General features: G+C 35.3%; 1 pseudogene; it reads left to right on the top strand.

The window, feature by feature from the left end:
- Positions 1-13,604, top strand: part of LOC114031115 — a 78,908-nt pseudogene extending 65,304 nt beyond the window's left edge.
- The last annotated feature ends 272 nt before the right edge of the window (positions 13,605-13,876 follow it).

Below are 13,876 nucleotides of genomic sequence, written 5' to 3'. Positions count from 1 at the left end.
ATCTATCTATCTATCTATCTATCTATCTATCTATCTATCTATCTATCACTTCTCTATCAGTCATCTCTACATTTATGTGTAGATATCTCCTTTTATAAACACATATGTATGTGTATATATGTGCACACACACACACACATATATATATATAAGCATATATACATATATGTGTGTGCATGTATGTGTTGCAAAAGTAATCTCCTAGATGGTGCCTAGATTAGAGTGCTGGGCCTGAAGTCAGGAAGACTCATCTTCCTATGTTTAAATCTGGACTCAGACACTACTAGCTGTGTGACCCTGGGCAAGTAACTTAATCCTGTTTGCCTCACTTTTTCACCTGTAAAATTAGTGAGAGAAGGAAATGATAAACCACTCTAGTGTATTTGCTACAAAATGGGGTAACAAAGATTCAGAAATGACTGAATGGCAAAAAAAAGCAATGAACATAGATATATACTCTAAAATATACATATCTACTGAATATATCTTTATCCATCTCCAGGTACACAGATATATAGCTATTTTGTTCAATGCAGAATTTGATTATAGAGAAATCTTTGTATCCTCATTTACTAGAGATAAAAACTGTGGGTTGATAAGAAAAATGGGTTTTGAGTCCTAAATTATATTTATTATCTAAATGGAAATAAATTGAAATAAATTAAATATGTAAATGTTTACTATGTGTCAGTAGCTGGATATACATAAAAGGCAAATAGCAACAATAGCGTCAGCAGTAAGTCCTTCAAAACTCAACCCTACATCCATTCTCTAGAGATGGGTATGAGGCAATGTCAAGTAGATTATGCCAACCTCTTACTTTTCAGTTTTGTTTTGTTGTTGTTATCCTCCCCATTGGACTGTAAGCTCCTTAAAGTCAGTGATCATGTTTCTTTTTCATATTTGTATCCCCAGTGCTTAGCATAGGGGGAGGCACATATTAGAAACTAAACAAATGTTTATTGACTGAAATACACACATATACACAAACATGTGCACATGCATATTCATGTATACATATATACATATGCATAGATAAAAATATGCAATCATAATCACTAGTCATTAATCTGCATTTGGAAGGGACCCTCTCATTTTATAGATGTGGAAACTGAGGTCAAGAGGAATTAAGTGATTCCCAAAGTACAGGTCTAACAATTGGCTGAGGGCAGGATTTAATCCCAGTTCTTCCTATCCCCACTCTGTAATCAGCATACCATACTATGTCCTCAGAAAACCTTTATTTTGATAGGTGCTTAGCAGTATTCATGTGGCTTTAGTCAAGTCATTCATCTCCTGTTTTTAGTGTCCTCCCATAGATCTTGCAGAGATTCACCTCTGTGTTCTTTATTTTTATCCCAGATTTATATTATTATGAATTTCAAATTAATATTAAATTTAATATACTTACTAAAGATCTCCTATCAGAAACCTTCAGATGAACCATCTCTCCATGCCAACAAATGGTTTCTAAGAAACTTTACTTTTTTATTAGTAAATATTTCTATTTCTTTCACATATTAGAAAGGACACACATGAGCATAATAATAGCTAGCATTTTATATTGCTTTAAAGTTTGCAAAGTACTTCATATATGCGGTATCATTTGTCCATAACATTACATATAATGAAGGCAGAACAGAGAACCCTTTGTACAAAGTCACATAAAGAATTAATATCATGGTTGAAGATTTGAATCCACATCTTCTGATTCCATAACTTAATCATCTTTTCTTTTTTTAATGCTTTTCCAATTGCATGTCAAAAATTTTTAATCTTCATTTTTTTTAAAACATTGAGTCCCAAATTCTTTCCCTACCTCTTTCTCATCATTGAGAAGGCAAACAATTTGATATAGGTTGTACATATGTTGTCATACAAAAATATTCCCATATTAGTCGTGTTGTAAAAAAAAAAAGACAAAAATATTTTTAAAGCATTCTTTGATCTGGATTCAGACTCCATCAATTCTTTCTCTGGAGGTAGATAACATTTTTTATCATGAGTACCTCAGAATTTTCTTAGACTACTGTATTGCTGAGAATAGCTAAGTCATTCACAGTTGATTGTCATACATAATTGATTATCATATTGCAATTACTGTTTATAATGTTCTCCTGATTCTACTCATCTCATCCAAGAAACTTTCCAATCCATAACTTTCAGAACCACACATTCCATCAACTTAGAAGGGAAATTAAACATCAGTATTAGGTGTCTTCAAGTTGAATGTGCATATGTCAATCAGTAAACATTTTTGTATGGATTGTGTCAATGGGAACACCATGGTGTAGAAGTAGGATCACTAGGATGGGGCTCAAATGATTTAAATTCTACTACCTCTTGTGACACTGCTATTCTGTTAAGTTGAGCAAGTCTTTTAACTATGATTCAGTTTCCTCATTTATAAATAAGTAACATAGTTTATATAATCTTGATTTTCACATTTAAGCTAACCATAAATATGGGTTGTGTTTAAAATTGCTTTAAAGAACAATTGTCACATTGAATTATGATATGTATATGTATACATATATACTTATATAACTATGTAAGTGAAATTTATAATGATTATATAAATTGAAAATTAGTGCATATACACAAAAATATGTGTATACTTACTATGAATTTTAATTAATTAACGAGGATTTATTAAGCATGTTTTATGTACTAGGCATTAGGCTAGGCAATAGGGATGTGTGTCTATACCGTCTCTCCCCATAGAATGCAAGCTCTTTGGGGCTGGGAATGTTTTTGATATTTGTGTTAATATTCCTAACAGCAAATATAGTTTCCTGCATGGAGTAGCTGCTTAAGATATTCTTGATTGACTAATAGGTAAGCATTTACATTTGTACTGACTTTAGCTATTTTCAAATCTCTAAATACTTGGCCTTGAACAAAATAAACATCAAGGGTGGTGGCTGCATTTTTCCCTCATCAACTAGTTATTGTCTTTCAGGGAAAATACACTTATCCCTCAGAGTAAGCATAGAAGACACCTAACTCAGTCTCCTTGTTTTATAAAAGGGGCAGGTGAGTCCAAGAGAGGTGGAATTCCTTAACCAAAATTACAGAGATGAGTTTTGATCTCAGGTCCTTTAATGTCAAAATTTTCTTTCTAGTGAACTACTTACAGCTAATTATCACTGCCTCCCAGGTATCAGAGCTAGTTATATACAGTTTAGAGGAGAGTTACCCACCTCCAACTACACTGTGGAAATGAAGATTTATTAAACTATAAATAAGTAGTTAGCTCTCCACATAGAACCCCCCTGACATCAAAAAGATTGCTATTTATATTTAAATCCATAAACCGTATCTACTCTATTCTGTACTAAATATAACAGCCAATTTGCTCAATTTACTACACCTAGATAGCTTTTTGCCTTTTTGTGTGGATCATAAAATGGGTAATCTTCAGTGAAATAGTACCCACCAGAACTACGGCTGAATCACCATACTTTGTGCTTTGTACTACCACAGTTTAATAACATGGAACATTTTCAAATTACATTAGATTTAACGAGCTTCTTGTCCAGTATTAAATCTGGACTTTCAAAAACTCATTGCCTGAGGTAAGGAAGGGTCAGTGGGTTTCAGTGAATCACAGGATAATAGGGATGAAAAAAGCTAGTAGAGGTCATACAGTCCATTTGTTCTGTTTCCACACAGGTCTAGACATGAGCCTTTCTTAGCTGATGAGTAGTTATCCAATTTTTAAAATCCACAGAAATGACAGTTCTTAATCTTCCTCAATAATCTGAACCAGTGTGCTTTCCCACATGCTATCTGTTAGTCTACACTTTTAAGACTTAGCTCAGTGCAAAAACTACCTTCAAGGAATATTTTTTGATTGACCACATCTTTTTAAACTGATCATCTACTGAATGTCCTTTGAAGAATTTCATGCACAATTTGAATGGCAGCATCACGCCTTTAATAATGTCATTTCACTTTTCCTTCTTGTAATGTTCAAAAAATCACAGTTACAGGAGACCCAAAAAATAGTGGAAACACTCACAGCAAAGTAACCACTGTTATCGATAATGCTCACAGACTAATAAATTGAGAATCTCAGACTGAGGATGCAAAGAAGGGTGGGGTGAGTCTACCCACTCTGATGAAATGAAGTTTGCACTATCCCATCTTGCCATGAAAGCTTTCACTATCCCTAAAATCCTGGAATACTATAAAATTCATTACACTAAAAAAACAAGAATAGGACCATCCCAGTACTTCCCTCAAAAAATATGAAGACTTTGGTCTTATCATTAAGTCCCAAGCCAAGAACTAGGCTAAAAGATTATTCAAACAAAATAAAAGTGTTCCATCAGAAAAAGCTATTACAGTGACAGGGGTGCTCAAGACACAAACCCGATAAAAGAAAATGACTCCAAAACATTATAAATAAAACTTCAAAAACAAAACAAATTGGGCTAAGATTAAATTAGGATTTCAAGAAGCAATCAAGCAAGAGTTTTATAATTATTTTTTTAAATAACTGAAAGGAGAATGAGAACTAGAATTAGATGACAAAATAATAAAAAAAAGAAATGAGAGTTAATGAAGATAAGAGCTTGGCAGAAATGCAAAACCTCACTTATTTAACAAAGTACCTGAAAATTAGAATGGACCAAGTGGAATCCAATGCCTCCATAAGACAACCAGAGATATAAAAAAAGGCAAAAGATTGAAGACATGTAATAATGCATTATCTCATATATTGTATGTAATTTTAATTTGTCATAATAAAAAACAGCTGACCTTAAAAATTGATCAGAGAGGGAAAATGTAAAATTACTTGAAATTCATGATCAAAACAACAAAATCTAGGAATAGTATTTCAAGAAACCTTAACATAAAACTACCCAGATCATTGAGACCCAAAGAGCAAAAGAAGAAATAGAAAAGATGTGCCAGTCACTGCCTGAAAGAATCCTCCAAATTAGTAATGTCAAACTGCAATAGAAATAGGAGCCATTAAAATATGCTTAAAGATCCCTGTAGGCCACATATTAAATTAGTTTTGAAGTGTTATAATATATATGTTTTATTTTGTTTTTTTTAATATGTTTTCTAAAAAACATTTTTTTTTAAATTTTGCAACTGAGTGTGTTGTGGACAACTTGTAGGCTACAGGCTCTATGTTTGACACCTCTGTTCCATGTGAAAACTCCTAGGAATATTGTGGTTAAAATCCAGAATTCCAAATCAAAAGAAAAATACCAAAACCAGAAATAATTCAATGATTGAGGAGCCACTGTCAGTATCAAACAAGACAATAGTAGCCATCACAATAAAGGAGTATAATATGGTATTTTAGAGGCTGAATATTACAGAAGAGCTTGGAATATAAAATTTAAAAAAGGCAAATTTTATAGTCAAGAATAATGTGTTTAATGAAGCTGTATATAATCTTATATGAGAAAATTGGGCATTTAATCATTTGAGGACTTCCAAACATTCCTGAAGAAAAGACTATAGCTAAGTAGAAAAGCAGAAAAACACAGGATTTAAGAGAAACATAAAAAGGCAAACATGAATGAACACTGAAAAAGGACTAACGAAGGATAAATTGCTAACTTTCAAATATGGGGTGGTGACACATATGCCCACTATGAACACAATCATCATCTGGGATCAAAGAGGGAGTCTAATTTTATGGAATGTCTGGAAGTGGTTTTGTGATGTCTTGATAATCATAAAAGAATAATGGAAAGATAAAAGGAATATATTGGGGGTGAGGAGAAAAAGGAAGTTTAGAGGAAAAATTCATACATTCAGAATATTGAAGCAGACATTAATAAAAGAAAAAGTTGAAAATGGTTGAAGAAGCTAGCATTTGAAACTCATTCTCATCTCTAACGGCAAAATAAAAAGGAAGAACACATGCAGAGAGATTGTTGGATACAGAAATGCATTTTATCCCATAAGGGAAATAGAAGGGAAAGAGGAGAAGGGGAGATTAGAGGGAAATACTATTTAAAGTAGGAGTATTCCTAATCAAAATAAAGATGTCAAAGAAAAGAAATCTGAGATAGCACCCATGAATTGGGCAATGAATAAATAACTTTTGATATGTAAACATGATGTAATACTCTTGTGCTATGAGAAATAATGAATGAGATGGTTTTCAGAAACCTGGAAGACTTATATGAACCAATTCAGGGTGAAGTACCCAGAACCTAGAGAACTTATACAATGATAACAAAAAAGTAAAGGCATACAACTTTCTCATAATCACCAGTAATGATTTCAGAGGATTAATGATAATCTATACTACTCATGTCCTGATAGAATGGTAAAGAATTCAGAGTATATGATACAAAGGATATTTTAGAGACTTGTAGTGGTCAGAGACAGGCTTTAACATTTTCTCAGGAACAACCAGTATACAAGGAGTGGTACGTGAGATACATAACAAGAAAAAAACAGGTTCTTGGTTTATTGAATACCATAAAATAATCTTAAAAAAAACTGTTCTTCATCTTCCTCTTATTGTGAAGCTTTGCTGGAATGTTCTTTCCTAAGGCTGTATTGTCACCAGGGAGGCTGAAAATCTTGTTTCACTTCACTGGGAGCTGCATAATGAAATCCCAGAAGAAAAGTGATCTCTTGGAGAGGACAGCAAAAATCTTTCCTGACAAGGTTGTGTCTTCTGCTGAAGTGTGCGGGATTATCAATGGATTGGAAACTGTCTGAAGGCTCCCTTTGTTGGTCACTGACAAAGGTTTCACTTTCAAATCTGGCCAGTAGGTTGATTTCATTATTCCTGATTTTCCTGTGGTTGGTGGATTCTCGATTTGTTTAAACCCTAGCCTGTTAAAACAAGAAATTGTTTTGGGGTAAGAGGATTCTTTGAAGGTGGCAGAGTATGTAAAAAAATCAAGCTTTCAAGATTGTCTTACATAAAAGAGAAAAAATAGTACCTCTGGGTGAATATAGAGTCATAAAAACAAATAAGAGTAGGGGCAGAAGAGCTGATGAAAGGAAGAATGCCTTCAAAAGTAGAATTGGCCAAATGGAAGTCCAAAAGCGCACTGAAGAAAATACTTCCTTAAAAATTAGAATGGAGCAAATGGAAACTAATGACTTTATGGGAAATCAAGAAATTATAAAACAAAAACAAAAGAATGAAAAAAAAATAGAATACAATGTGACATATCTTATTGGAAAAAAAAAACACAACTGACCTGGAAAATAGACCCAGGAGAGATAATTTAAAAATTGTTGGATTATCTGAAATCCATGATCAAAGAAGAGCCTAAATATCATCTTTCAAGAAATTATCAAGGAAAAGTGCCCTGATATTCCCAAACCAACTAGAAATTGAAAGAATCCACTGATCATCTCCTGAAAGAGATCCTCAAAGGAAAACTCTTAGGAATATTATAGCCAAATTCCAGAGTTCCTAGGTCAAGGAGAAAATATTGCAAGCAGCGAGAAAGAAAAAAAAATCAAGTATTGTGAAAACACAATCAGAATACCTCCAGATTTAGCAACTTCTATATTAGGGGGCCACAGTACATGGAATTTAATATTCTGGATGCCAAAGGAGATAGGATTACAACCAAGAATCACCTGCCCAGCAAAACTAAGGATAATCTTTTAGGAGAAAAATTGATATTCAGTGAAATAGAGGACTTTCAAGCATTCTTTTCTATTTTTATTTTTTATAGTAATTTTTATTTATTTTTTTGTTTTCACCATTTATTTCCACAAGATTTTGAATTCCAAATTTTCACCCCATCTCACCCCTCCCCCCACCCCAAGATGGCAAGCATTCTGAATACCTCTTCCCCTAGTCTGCCTTCCCTTCTATCTCTCCCCCCTTCTCTTATCCCCTTCCCCTTCAATTTTCCTGCAGGATGTATTTCTGTACCCCATTTCATGTATTTCTTATTTCCCAGTTGCATGTGAAAACTTTTTTTTAAACAAGTGTTTTTAAAACTTTGGGTCCCAAAATTTCTCTCTTCCTCCCTCCCCACCCACCATCATTGATAAGGCAAGCAACTAAATATAGGTTATATATGTGCAGTTATGCAAAACACTTCCATAGTAGACATGCTGTGAAAAATTAACTCTATTTCCCTTAATCCTATCCCAACCCCCCATTTATTCTATTATTTCTTTTGACCCTGTCCCTCCTCAGAAGTATTTGCTTCTGATTACCCACTTTCCCAATCTGCCCTCCTCTCTATCATTCCCCTACTCTCTTGTCCACTTCCCCCCCCCACTATTTTCCTGTAGGGTAAGACAGATTTCCACACCCAATTGAGTGTGTATGTTATTCCCTCCTTAAGTCAAATTCTATGAGAATAAGATTCACTCATCCCCTCTCACCTTCCCCCATTTCCCCTGCACTGTAAGAGCCTTTTCTTTTCTGTTTTTTTTTTTTGTGGGATAATTTGCCCCGTTCTACCTCTCCCTTTCTCCTCCTAGTATAATCCTCTCTCACCCCCTAATTTTATTCTCCAGATGTGACCCCTTCATTTTCAACTCACCCTGAACCCTCTATCTATCTATCTATCTATCTATCTATCTATCTATCTATCTATCTATCTATCTATCTATCTATCTATATCTATATATACGTACATATAATTTTTCCCCTCCAACTATCCTAATACTGACAAAGGTCTCATGAGTTACTAATATCATCTTTCCATGCAGGAATGTAAACAGTTCAACCTTAATAAGTCTCTTATGATTTTCTCTTTCCTGTTTACTTCTTCATGTTCCACTCAAGTCCTGTATTTGAAAATCAGATTTTCTATTCAACTCTGGTCTTTTCATCAAGAATGCTTGAAAGTCCTCTATTTCACTAAATAACCATTTTTTCCCCTAAATGATTATACTCAGATTTGCTGGGGAGGTGATTCGTGGTTGTAATCCTATCTCCTTTGTTCTCCGGAATATTATATTCCATGCCTTGCAGTCCCTTAATGTAGAAGCAGCTCAATCTTGTCTTATCCTGATTGTGTTTTCACAATACTTGAATTGTTTCTTTCTGGCTACTTGTAATATTTTCTCCTTGACCTGGGAACTCTGAAGTTTGGCTACAATATTCCTAGGAGTTTTCCTTTGGAGATCTCTTTCAGGAGGAGATCAGTGGATTCTTTCAATTTCTATTTTGCCTTCTGGTTCTATAATATCAGGACAGATTTCCTTGATAATTTCTTGAAAAATGATGTCTAGGCTCTTTTTTTGATCATGGCTTTCAGATAGTCCAATAATTTTTAAATCCTCTCTCCTGGATCCATTTTCCAGGTCAGTTGTTTTTCCAATGCCAATGAGATATTTCACATTGTTTTCTAATTTTTCATCCTTTTGGATTTGTTTTATAGTGTCTTGATTTCTCATCAAGTCACTAGCTTCCAATTGCTCTATTCTAATTTTTAAGGAAGTATTTTCTTCAGTAATCTTTTGAACTTCCTTTTTCATTTGGCTAATTTTGCTTTTTAGGGCATTCTTCTCCTCATTGGCTTTTTGGACCTCTTTTGCCATTTGGGTTAGGCTATTTTTTAAGGTGTTATTTTCTTCAGTATTTTTTTGGGTCTCCTTTAGCAAGCTGTTGACTCTTTTTTCATGATTTTCTTGCATCACTCTCAGTTTTTCCTCTACTTCTCTTACTTGCTTTTCAAAATCCCTTCTGACCTCTTCCAAGGCCTGGGACTGATTCATATTTTTCATGGAGGCTTTAGATGTAGGAGCTTTGGCTTTGTTGTCTTCTTCTGGTTGTATGTTTTGATCTTCTTTGTCACCAAAGTAAGATAATATAGTCTGACTCTTTTTGCACTGCTTACTCATGATCCCAGCCAATTATTTGAGTTTTGAACTCTTTGTTAAAGTAAAAGTCTGTTTCCAATGTGGAGAATGTACTGTCCCAAGCTTCGGGGGTTTGTACAGCTGTTTTCAGAGGCACTTCTAGGGACCTGTAAATTTTCAGTTCTTCCAAGGTGCTATGATAAGGGGCGAGGTGTTTCCTCTCCACCACCACAATAAGCTCCACCACACCAGCGTACCTCCTAGCCCCAGGAGTGCCCCTCAGAACTGTGACCCAGATCCAAGCACTGGTAAAGAGATTCCTGCCTCAGCACTGGCAAAGAGATCCTTTCAATCCCCCTCTGATAAGCCACTTGATTCCCCCTCAGTCTGTGGGCCGGAAGCTCAGGAAAAAGCCACGGCCCCGGGCCACGCTCGGGACTTGCGGCTGAGACCTAGCTCCTCTCTCACCACAGTCACAGACTTTTCCCACTGACCTTCCAAGTTGTCTTTGGTGTTCAGGGGTTGAGAAGTATGGAAACTGCCACAGCTGCCCGTGATTCAGTCCTCTGAGGCCTGCTCTTGGGTCATCCGGCCTTTGCGCCCACTCCACACTGCACTCCTCTCCCCGCCCCGTGCGATATACCTTCCCGATCAGCCATCCAGGCTGTCTTTGGCTAGAAATTTGTTTCATTCTGTCTTTTTGTGGGTTCTGCTACTTTAGAATTTGGTGAAAACACTAGAGCTGAGTAGAAAATTTGACTCTCAAATACAAGACTCAAGAAAAGCATGAAAAGGTAAACAGGAAAGAGAAATCATAAGGGACTTATTAAGGTTTAACTGTTTACATTCCTATATGGAAAGATGACATTTGTAACTCATGAGACCTTTGTCAATACTAGGGATTTGAAGAGAAAAAAATATATGTATGGATAGATAGATAGATAGATACATAGATAGATAGATAGATGGATAGGTAGATAGAGGGCACAGGGTGAGTCGAAGATGAAGGGATGACATCTAAAAATAAATGATATTTGTGATATCTAAAAGGGATGATATCTAAAAATAAATAAAATTAAGGAGTGAGAGAGGATTATACTGGGAGAAGAAGAAAGGGAGAGGTGGAGTGGGGTAAACTACGTCACATAAAACAGACAAGAAAAAGCTTTTAAAGTGGATCAGAAGTGGGGGAAGGTGAGAAGGAATGAGTCAATGTTATTCTCATCAGATTTGGCTTAAGGGGGGAATAACATGTACACTCAATTGGGTATGGAAATCTATCTCATCCTACAGGAAAATATGGGGGAAGGGGATAAGAGTGCTTGGGGATGATAGAGGAGAGGGCAGTTTGGTGTAGAGAGTAATCTGAAGTAAACACTTCTAAGGAGGGACAGGGTTAAAAGAGAAAACAGAATAAACAGAGGGTGGGATAGGATGAAGGGAAATATAGTTTTCCACAACATGACTACTATGGAAGTGTTTTGCATGACTACACGTGTATAACCTGTATTGAGTTGTTTACCTTCTCAATGAGGGTGGGTGGGGAGGAAGGAAGGAAGAAAATTTGGAACCCAAAGTTTTAAAAACAAATATTAAAAATGTTTTCACATGCAACTGGAATAAAGATATACAAGCAATGGGGTATAGAAATTTATCCTGCCCTACAGGAAAGTAGAAGGGTAAGGGCATAAGAGAAGGGGAAGAAATAAAAGGGAGGGCAGATTAGGGGAAGGGGTATTTAGAATGCATGCTATCTTCTTGTAGGGGGGGACAGAGATGGGGAGAAAATTTGGAACTCAAAATCTTGTGCAGGTGAATGTTGAAAACTAAAAATAAATAGATAAATGTTTAAAAAAAGAATCTTGATACAATAATACATGAAATAATTAAAGAAAATTATCCTGAAGCATTAGAAGAGAGGAAAGCAGAAACAGAAAAAAAATCCACCAATCATTTAAGAGATCATATAAGAAAATACCCAAGAATATTATAGTCAAATTCCAAAACCTCCAGCTTGAGGACAAAATATTATGAGCAACAAGAAAAAATAAAACAATTTACATATGGTGGTACCACAATTAGAACACACTAGACCTAACAATGGAGACACTAAAAGATCACAGGCCTTGGAAAACTATATATCACAGAGCAAAAAAAAAACTGGGCTTCTGGCTGAAAATATGATCAATTGTCAGACTTTCAGGTCTTTGTTAAAAAAAAAAACTGAACTCAATAGAAGATTTAACATACAAGAGCCAGGAGAAATATAGGGTGCATACCAATGACCAATTACAAGGAACTAAATAATGATAGAATATTTACCTTTTAGGTATGAAAAATGTAAAACCTATGTCCAAGATTGTTGCTAGTGATTAGGTAACTCATAAGGAAGATTGGGGTAGATCTGAGTATGATATTACTTCAAAAAGTAAAACCATTCAGGTATAGCTTAAAGAGTAATTATCTTTTACAAATGAGGAATAAGAGGAAGAATCAATGCAAAGAAATTAGATGGGGGAGGGGGACTGTTAATCCTGGAAAACTACTATCAATGAGGGTGGATTTATGAGAGGAAAATATATACACATTTAGAAGAGTAGAAAAGTCTTCTCAATTTTGAAAGAAATAAAACTCTAAGGGGATAAGGTGGGGGGAGAAGATAAAGGAGGGATGTTTTGAGGGGAGGGTGTGGGAATCAGTTAAAAGGGGGATATAGAAGGGGGTTTAGATTCAGGGGAATAGGAAGATAAGGGAGGAATTGCTGGAGTGGGGGTAGGTTAAATAGTAGGGGGGTAAGGTAGTAGGTAGACGTAAAGTCAAAGAGTTAGTAGAGATAGAGGAAAAAGAGATAAGCACAAACACAAAAACAAAAATTAGGAGTAGAATCTCTTAGTGAAAGGATATGTTTATATATGTATGAGTATATGTATATATGAATACCTATATACAAATATATCCAATGCTCAAATGTAGCTTTGGGGTGGTGGTGGTGGGGAAGAATAGCATAAAAAGTGTACAACAGAAAACAAAGAAAACCTATAGGAAAGCAAAGAAAAGATTGACAGCTTTCAACATAATGTACAGTATTTAATATATAGGCTTTCTTGAAATGAAAAAAAGTTATTGCTATATATTCTGAATCCTCTCCTATGTTCTGCTGTGCACATGACATTTTTTATTTTATATTTAAGGTTATCATGTTTCTTTTTCTTGTCTTATTATGTGCTTATGTTTTAGCATTTGTCTAAAATAAAAAAGAGAAAAAATGTGTTTTGGAAATAGCAGTGAAATGTACCAACCATCCTCCATTCCTCTGGGTCCATACCAAGTGTGCTCTTGGTGCTGAAGTGGCCCTTCAAGTTGGTGGAGTTCTTCTTTGACCCTCAGCCTTCAGATTCTTCCATGAATCTGCTGCTAATAGGTGATGAAGTGGGAATCAACCTTCTCGATTCCATCCTGCTTCATGTAGCTGATCTTTATAGATATCAGGAGAACAAAGGAAATGGTTATGAGATGCAAAGAGTGAGACTGTTGTATGATACAAAAAATACAAACAAACTGATATGTAAGAAACCATTCTCAATTTAACAAATGTATTTCCTGGGAAAATCATGTGTAGTTTCTATGTTACACAGCAGATTATAGAAATCAGTGAAGAGTTTCTGCCATATGTTACCGAGGGAAGGATCTCTGTCAAGGATATTGAGAAACACATCTCCAAGGACCCTTTGTATTTTCTCTGTGGCCAACCAACAAAAATAGAACACTTCTCTTGTTATCTAGAAGCCTGCAAGGTCCATAAAAAGCACATTTGTTTTGAAAAGTGCTGGTAGCAACAGAGATGAAGGAGAGAGATGAGTGTTAGATCACAATAGTGACCTGGACTTGTTCTGTGCCTATCTGCATGTTGAGGCCATAGGCCTCCCAGGGGCTGCCCCATTACTGTCCAGTGAGGCAACTTCCCAATTAAAGGAGATGAGGATGAAGAAGTCTGTATAAGGTGACAAGCACTAAGAAGATGAAATCTAAGCAAGAGTATCACTGATAACAATATGTGAATAATAGTTACCTGAATTTCTTCTATTGATAATTCCTCAGCCATCTT

This window comes from Vombatus ursinus, unplaced genomic scaffold (assembly GCF_900497805.2).
Source record: "Vombatus ursinus unplaced genomic scaffold, bare-nosed wombat genome assembly UNPS02015066.1, whole genome shotgun sequence".
NCBI classification, from domain to species: Eukaryota; Metazoa; Chordata; class Mammalia; order Diprotodontia; family Vombatidae; genus Vombatus; species Vombatus ursinus.
The sequence above is the reverse complement of the archived record's forward strand: the minus strand, read 5'-3'. Positions and strand labels throughout refer to the sequence as shown.